Genomic DNA, 7,371 nt, shown 5'->3' on the forward strand with positions numbered 1-7,371 from the left:
TTTCTCCACATCCTTGCCAGCATTTGTTATCTGTTGGTTTGATGATATTATCCATTATGTCTTGGATACGATAGAATCTCAATATCACTTTGATTTGCATTTTCTTTATGGCTAAAGACATTGAATATTTCTTAATTTATTTTATTTGTCATTTGTATTTCTTTTTAGGAACTGTCTGTACAATTTGTCTACTCAGTTTTTAATTGGATTTTTTTTACAGATTATTTAATTTTCATTAAATTCTGGAGGGGTACAGCATCACACGGATTCTGTGTCCAATGGCCTTAGCAGGAAGGTTGCTTCGGAATTTGGCACGAACCATGCCAGTTTCCATGGGCACGCGTTACCTTTCCCCAGATGACTCTGGTTTTGTTAGGTTTGCCGCCAGGAGTCACTGTGTTGTTTTTTGCTTTGTATACATAAGCACATCTCTTGCCCAAGTAGAAATCGGTATCACCTCGGGCATAAACACCTTCAATTTTAAGGAGAGCCATGTGCTCCCTTTGGTTCCGGAGACACCGCTTACAGCCAGCAAAAATGGCCTTGCACCATAGCCTTCCAGACATTTTGCCTTTCAGAAATCCTGTGCCCAGCAGGCCTCCACAGGCTCCAAGATGGCAGAGAGAGTTAATTGGATTATTTGTTATTTTATTTTGATGTTTAATTTTTGAGCCATATATATTCTAGATATTAATTACTTGTCTGGTGAATAGCTGACAATTAATTTCTCCCATTCCATAGACTGTCTCTTTATTCCAGTAGTTGCTTTCCTTTGAAATAAGCTTTTAAATATGAGTTAATCCATTTGTCAATTCTTGCTCTTATTGCCTGAACTATTGGAGTCACACTGAATTTTGTCAAATTGTATATACCCACATCCAGTACAATAGTGTTTACAAATGTTTTTTTTCTTCTTGATGAATTGTTCCCTTCATCAATATGAAATGATTCCCTTGTCTCTTCTACTTAATGTTGGTTTGATGATTGCTCTGCCAAATATGGATAGAGATACGCCTAGTTGCATTTAGGTTCCATTTTCTCAAGTCTCTTTCCAATGTTTGCCTTTGTTAGTGAAGTACATTCTTGAAGGCCACAAGATCTTGTTTTTAATCTAATCCTTACTTTCAGAGTTTCTGTTGAGAAATCTTGTGATATCCTGATGGGATTACCTTTATATGTGACTTGTTGCTTCTCTCATAATTTTCAATATACTTTCTATATACTGTATATTGAGTGTTTAAGCTATAATATGTCTATAATATGTCTTCTGTCTGTTGGTGTTTCTAAAGCTTCCTGTACCAGGATGACCACCTCTTCGCTTGGATTTGGGAAATTTTCTGCTGTTATTTTATTGAATATGTTTTCTGTACCTTTAGCCCCTTTTCCTTCTTCTTTTTCTTTTTATGCCCATCATACATAGATTTGGTCTCTTGACATTGTTCCAAAGGTCTTGTTATATTCCTCTCATATTTCCTTTCCCCTTATCATTGTTGTAATGTTCTTACATGTTTATATATCTTCAAGCCCTTATAGTTTATTTTCTATTCAATCCAAGTTATTGGCAAGGTTTCCAATTGGATTTTCATTTGACCTATTGAGCTTTTCCTTTCCATAATTCCAATTTGTTTTTTCATTGGGGGGGGGGAGGATTATATGATTATTTAATTCTCCTTTGATAGCCTTCATTTTTTTCCTTTTTAATGAGTATATATTCATCTTAGCTGCACTGTTTCCTTTATTTCATTCAGCTTTCAAGATCCTCTTAGAAATTATTTAGCCTATTATTCTTCCTCTTTAATTGTGTTGACCATTCTTTTAACCATGCACCTGAATTCTTTCAGATTTCATTCACTTCGTCGTCATTAAAGTCCATTGGTGTGGAAGTGCTCGCTTGTTGAGGAGTTATTCTGCCTTGATTTTCATACTTTTATTCTGCATTTGGAATGGCAATGAGCCTGTCTCATTGTTGGGAGTTTTAATCCTTGTGATCTTTCAGATTAAGCATTCCCAGTATTTAGTGTAGGAATCAGTGGTTTCAGGTTTGATGGATTCAAGATATCATTGGACTAAGGATACAGCTGAATAGCCACAGCACTACCTTCTTAGAGAAAATTAGCTTGAACCTTGTGTTGCTTCTAGAGTGTAAATTTGGGCTGTATGTAGGCTAAAGATAGGGCCAAGGCGGGTCAGTTAGAAACTTCCATTCATTTTTTTTATCAGAAACTTCTAATAGTTTTAAAAATCTTTGATACCTGAGGGCTAATAGATTCCTCCTTGTTCTACACATCCCTCAGTTTGTCCCCTGAGGTACAGCAAGCATCTAAAGATAAAGAAGGCGCCTAAAGAGAGAGTTCTGATTTCTTAACCTAGATACAGGTAAATGAAAAGCTTCAACCACTGCCTGCTGTCATTAACATTTTCAGACCTCAGTTAGAAACTAACCACCTCTTCAGTGGGAGGAAGCTGGAGAAGTTGCCAGGGAATTGATGGGACCTGGGCTTAAAGCTTCAAGCCTAATCAGTAACAACCCTCACAGAGCTGAGAGGCAAACAAAGGATGCAGCGCAGTGACAGTCGGAGCTCAGAGCTCTGTTTCCACAGTGATTCTCAGAATGGGGCTCAGACCATCACAGACTACTATGCCTATCACTGCCCAAGCTGCTTAAACTTCTCAGTGGAACTATATCATATCCTATCACTCTCTAAGGTCCCTCTTCCAGCCTTCTGCTACCCAAACACTGACACAGAGTATCCCTAGGATCCCTGAGACACAACTGTTTCTTGCTTTCATGTCTCCAGGTATCTCAGTCTCAAATAATAGTCCCCCTGTCTCAATGGCATTAGTACTCCAAGATATGGTGAGTATCAAATTGATTTTCTTCTCTAATGCTAGTGTACCATACAGGAGTAATCACCAGCACAACACATCCCCACAGTGGTTTTAAGGTTTCCAGAAGGTATGTGCTGATAGATAGGTCTGTCAGCCTGTTGCCAGGGCCACCTGGCTTACCTTGTATTTATCTTCAGCTTCACCTTCTCCTCCTACCCAGAGAGCTGAAGTTGGAGCTGAGGACGGTTTTCTACTTTTTTGTTGCCCTTCTGTTTCTCCACATCTTTCAGCTGTACTGCCACCTCTCTCGTGATTCCTGATGCTTCTTTTAACCCCCAAATGTAGACTTTGTAATCCTGACTGGTCTCATTCACAGAGTCAAGTGAGGGAAGCTTCTCATCTGATAGCCTTCTCATCTCTGCCCTTCTAAGAAATTCTCTGTGTTTGATTTTTTTAAGAGTGAATAAATCACAATATCTTTTTGTGATGCTTGGAATGATCCAGCAGAGCATGAAACTGTATGCAGAAGCAGAAATTTTTTCTTGAACAAAGGCAGGCCATGGAACTTGCAGGCAACTGTGAGATTTTCTTTTTTATGCCAACACAGAGATTGTGTCTTCTATCTTCAGCCTCCATTTTTTAAGACTAGATCACAAGGTTTTTTCCTCTTGTGTTTACATTATTATTTGATGACATAGATATGTTTCTGACACCTATAAATTACATTCAAATTTATCCCCTTCACTATTCCTCTCTATATTATCAGGTAGACCAGTTTTGAATACATTTGTATATATTTGTATTTATTTAGCATTTTCACTGCTATAGAATTGTCCTGCATAGAAAAATTCCCTTCACACTATCAATCTAAGTTACAGACAGAGAAATTTACTCCACAGAATATTGATAATTATTTGGGAATATTAGAGTATTATAACACCAATATACATATGATAGTGAATTATGGGTGTTATTAGGGTTTTGAGACAAGAAGAAAGCTTCAGTACTGAAAAAAGGGGGAGAGATTTATGCAAGTGTGTTGGATACAAAGTTTGTTGATTTTTAAAGAGTCAAGGCAAGAGTTGGTATGAACTCATTGGTAGAAGAGCTATTGCTGAACAAGTGCTCTTTCCAAAACATTTTGTCTGAATAGCGGGAGCCCTAAAGAATGTTAAAGATAAATTGAATTCCAGGTATGCAAAGGAGGTATGCAAAGGATGGATCCAATTGTAAAAGCCTTGGGCTTTCTATTTCACAAGCAGGGGATTCAATGTTATGCTAAGTGCAGTGATAATTTGAAAATAACTATCAAGCTTTCTTATGTAAACGCTTACTGGTAATTCACTAAATAATATCTGATACATGTTTCACATACATCAGTAACTAAGCATGGTTGTTCTAGGCACCTTACAGATGTCCCAGAAGCATGGGTTAGTTTTAATAGTAAGCCCTCATATGGCGGGAAAAAAACCCGCCAAGATTAGAAGGTAGCTCGGCAACAAACCCAGAACATAATAACATTGAGAGGTCAGTTAGATGCCCTTCTTCCAAAGATCCCTAGGTAAAATAATAGATCAGAATTTCAAATTCTATTTGTTGACAACATCTGCACAGACAGCTGTGTAACTCCTATCTTTTGGTCTGTCTTCCAAAATCCCAGGCAGCAGTGGGAAGAATTCATGTAAATACCAGCTGTATACATAAGCCTTTCTGTGTTCTGTTTTAAAAGAATTATTATCCCTAAGGATGTTTTCCAAGTCTTGGCTTGCGGTTTATCTCTATTTGAACCTTCATCAGAATTCTACTTTCCAGTCACTAACCTGCTGTAATGAGTACTAGCACTGATATATAAATAATTCATGTTTCCTCCATTTGGGAAATAAGGAAAGGAAGTCCTAAGTTCCCCTGAGAGGAAGGGACAATGAGATAGGAAATTTTAGTGGCAAGCTCAGGGCATACCAGCCCTACTTTTAGGAAAATCACCAGAAAGAGTTTCCTTCTTATTGATGGATTAGCAGTTGCCTCTATGTGCAAAATCCCTCTATACTTTACAAATTCTAATGCATTGTATTCTTAGGACTGATTTAGAAGCCCTTACTTGAACTATTCTTAATGATGTGATGTGGTCCAAGAGATTAAGTAGAAGGACATATTATCTTTTTTCCACTCTATTATTATTTGGGGGAATCAGACATGGATTCTATTTATGATCAGCTCCAGAGACTTGAAAGGGGCTTTGATTCCAAAGTACACACATAACTCATGGGTTCTTTTTTTCCTGTTGGAGTTGATGAAAGGCCAACATTTTTCTTTTATGTTTCAACACTTAACAGAAGTCCTTCTGAAATTTCTTAAATAGCAGTTCCTATTAATTACAAGTGAAAGCTTAAAGAGCATTTAAGTAAGAAGGACGAAAATGATTTTGTTGGTAGCAGAACTGAAGGTGTTATTTCTTTTAGTGTATTGTACTGTCTTGCATTGCATATGAAAACTATTCTCTCTTCTCTCTCTCTCTCCTCTCACTCCCTCACTTTTCCCTCTTTACCCTCTCTTTTTTTCTTTCATTGTTTCCAATTTTCAGTCTTGTCCCCTGACATTTCTCTCTCTAATATAGCATTGTTTCTGATTTTTTTTTCCCCTGGAGTTGTCCTGCCAGCTTCTTGCCATGGTATTCAGGATGAATCCAATGGGGAAATCACACTGAAAATGAATCTGCAAGCAAACCTTTAGTTCATCAACAAGATAATATGAGTCAGAAAATGTCTCATCTAATTCTCTGGATTTTGCCTTATGGTCAACTGTGAAATACTGAATCCCTGATTTAAAATCAGAACCTGAAATGAATGTAAGATGTAGATATTTAAATGGAGGTCTCTATGGAATGTCCCTTCCCATATAAAATTAATACCTTGAGTTTTCTGCCAGTGTAGTATATGGATTTTAGATATGCTGATGAATTGATTTTTATTTTTAAAAAAAGGACTGCAGAAATAAACTACTAGGGTAAGTGTTTATTTGAGGAAACAGTTTCTAATTAGAAAATTGCTTCATGTTATTATTATAATTAAAAAACTGCTTCATGCTATTGTTAATAACATGTTCCAAATTAAGTTTATTCAATGGTCTTTAACTTTGTTTTATTAGTATTATTATAATTTTATTATCTTTAAGTAGTTGAACAAAGAGGTTTCAAACCCTCCTCTATACTTTTGGTGAGAATACAATATGCAGAAATAAATTCTATGGAAAAGCAATACACTTCTTCTGGATTAAGTATTTTAAATACGTATAAATTCTTAAGTGGGTTTTAAGAGGATATGTTGGTGTGGTTGCATGTTGTGAGAAAGCCCTTGGGCTATAAAATTTCTATTTTGAAAGAATGATCTGGAATGAGAAAATAACTAGGGGTGCGAGGCTTAATGGACTCACACAGAATGTGTTTTCACAATTCTAAAACTTGTCAGGACAGGGTAGCTAGGGAGGAGACGAGGTGTGAATTTACATGATTGGAGGGAGAATCTACATTTCTGATGAAGAAAACAATCCTATAGAAAATGAATCATACTTTCATATTTAATCTATTTTATGAATCCTGGTTTCCTAATGAGGACTTCAAAAACCTGTGAGTTGTGTTGTTTCTTTTAAAGACTAAGAAACAAACATAAATACTGTTTTGACAACCTGTGCTGAATCTCCTAAGAGAAATACTGGTGGCATCAACCCACACTGTAGACACACATGGAAGAAGAAAGAATAATTTTGACCCAATAGGATTTCTGTTCCCCAGTCTTCTGCATGGTTAGAATTCTTTGTTACCAACTTGTCTAATACTCAACTTCTCCAACCCTATTCTCAATAGATAAACTCTGTGGCACTTTTCATTCAGTGGGCATCTCCTCTTACTCAACTTTTGCAGAAATTCAGACAACTCTCTCATGTTCACTTCTCTTAGGTAAGGCTACTGTCTTGCATTTTAGCCAGTTTCCAGAAATATTGGTTGAATGTAGAAAAGGGCATATGTTCTCAAATATCCCAAAACGTTGAATGTTAATATGATAACATCGTCAACATTAATGACCTATCAAATGCTCACATGGAGTATATTTGCCTAACAATGAAGAGTATAGGTTCTGAAGTTCATCTGCCTAGAGTTTGAAATTGTTACCAACTTCTGCTATGTAATATTTAGCTTCTCGTTTTCTCTTCTCTTCTCTTCTCTCTTTTATCTCTTCTCTCCTCTTCCTTCCCTCTTCCTCTCCTCCTCTTCTTTTCTTCCTCCTCTCCCCTAGACCCCCTCTCTTTCCCTCTCTCTTTCTCCCTCTCTTTCTGTTTGAAACTTTCCTATCTGTAAATTTAGGATTATAATGTCATTGTTATTCTCAGGGCCATTGAAAGAGTAGACATGAGAAGAGTTCAATGGCATTTCTGGCCTCATTTGTGTTAAGTGTTCAGCTGGAGGCTAAATTCAGAGTTCCTTACAGAAATACTGTAGAACAGGTGCTCTTTTCCCAATGTTACACCACCCAGGCCTCTTGAAGCTCA

At 36.9% G+C, this 7,371-nt stretch overlaps 1 pseudogene; it reads right to left on the bottom strand.

Annotated features, from left to right (window-relative positions):
* Positions 1–235: 235 nt before the first annotated feature.
* On the bottom strand, positions 236–566 carry LOC105988725 (annotated as a pseudogene).
* Positions 567–7,371: the final 6,805 nt, after the last annotated feature.

Source organism: Dipodomys ordii, unplaced genomic scaffold (assembly GCF_000151885.1).
Source record: "Dipodomys ordii isolate 6190 unplaced genomic scaffold, Dord_2.0 Scaffold3, whole genome shotgun sequence".
Classification (NCBI taxonomy): Eukaryota; Metazoa; Chordata; class Mammalia; order Rodentia; family Heteromyidae; genus Dipodomys; species Dipodomys ordii.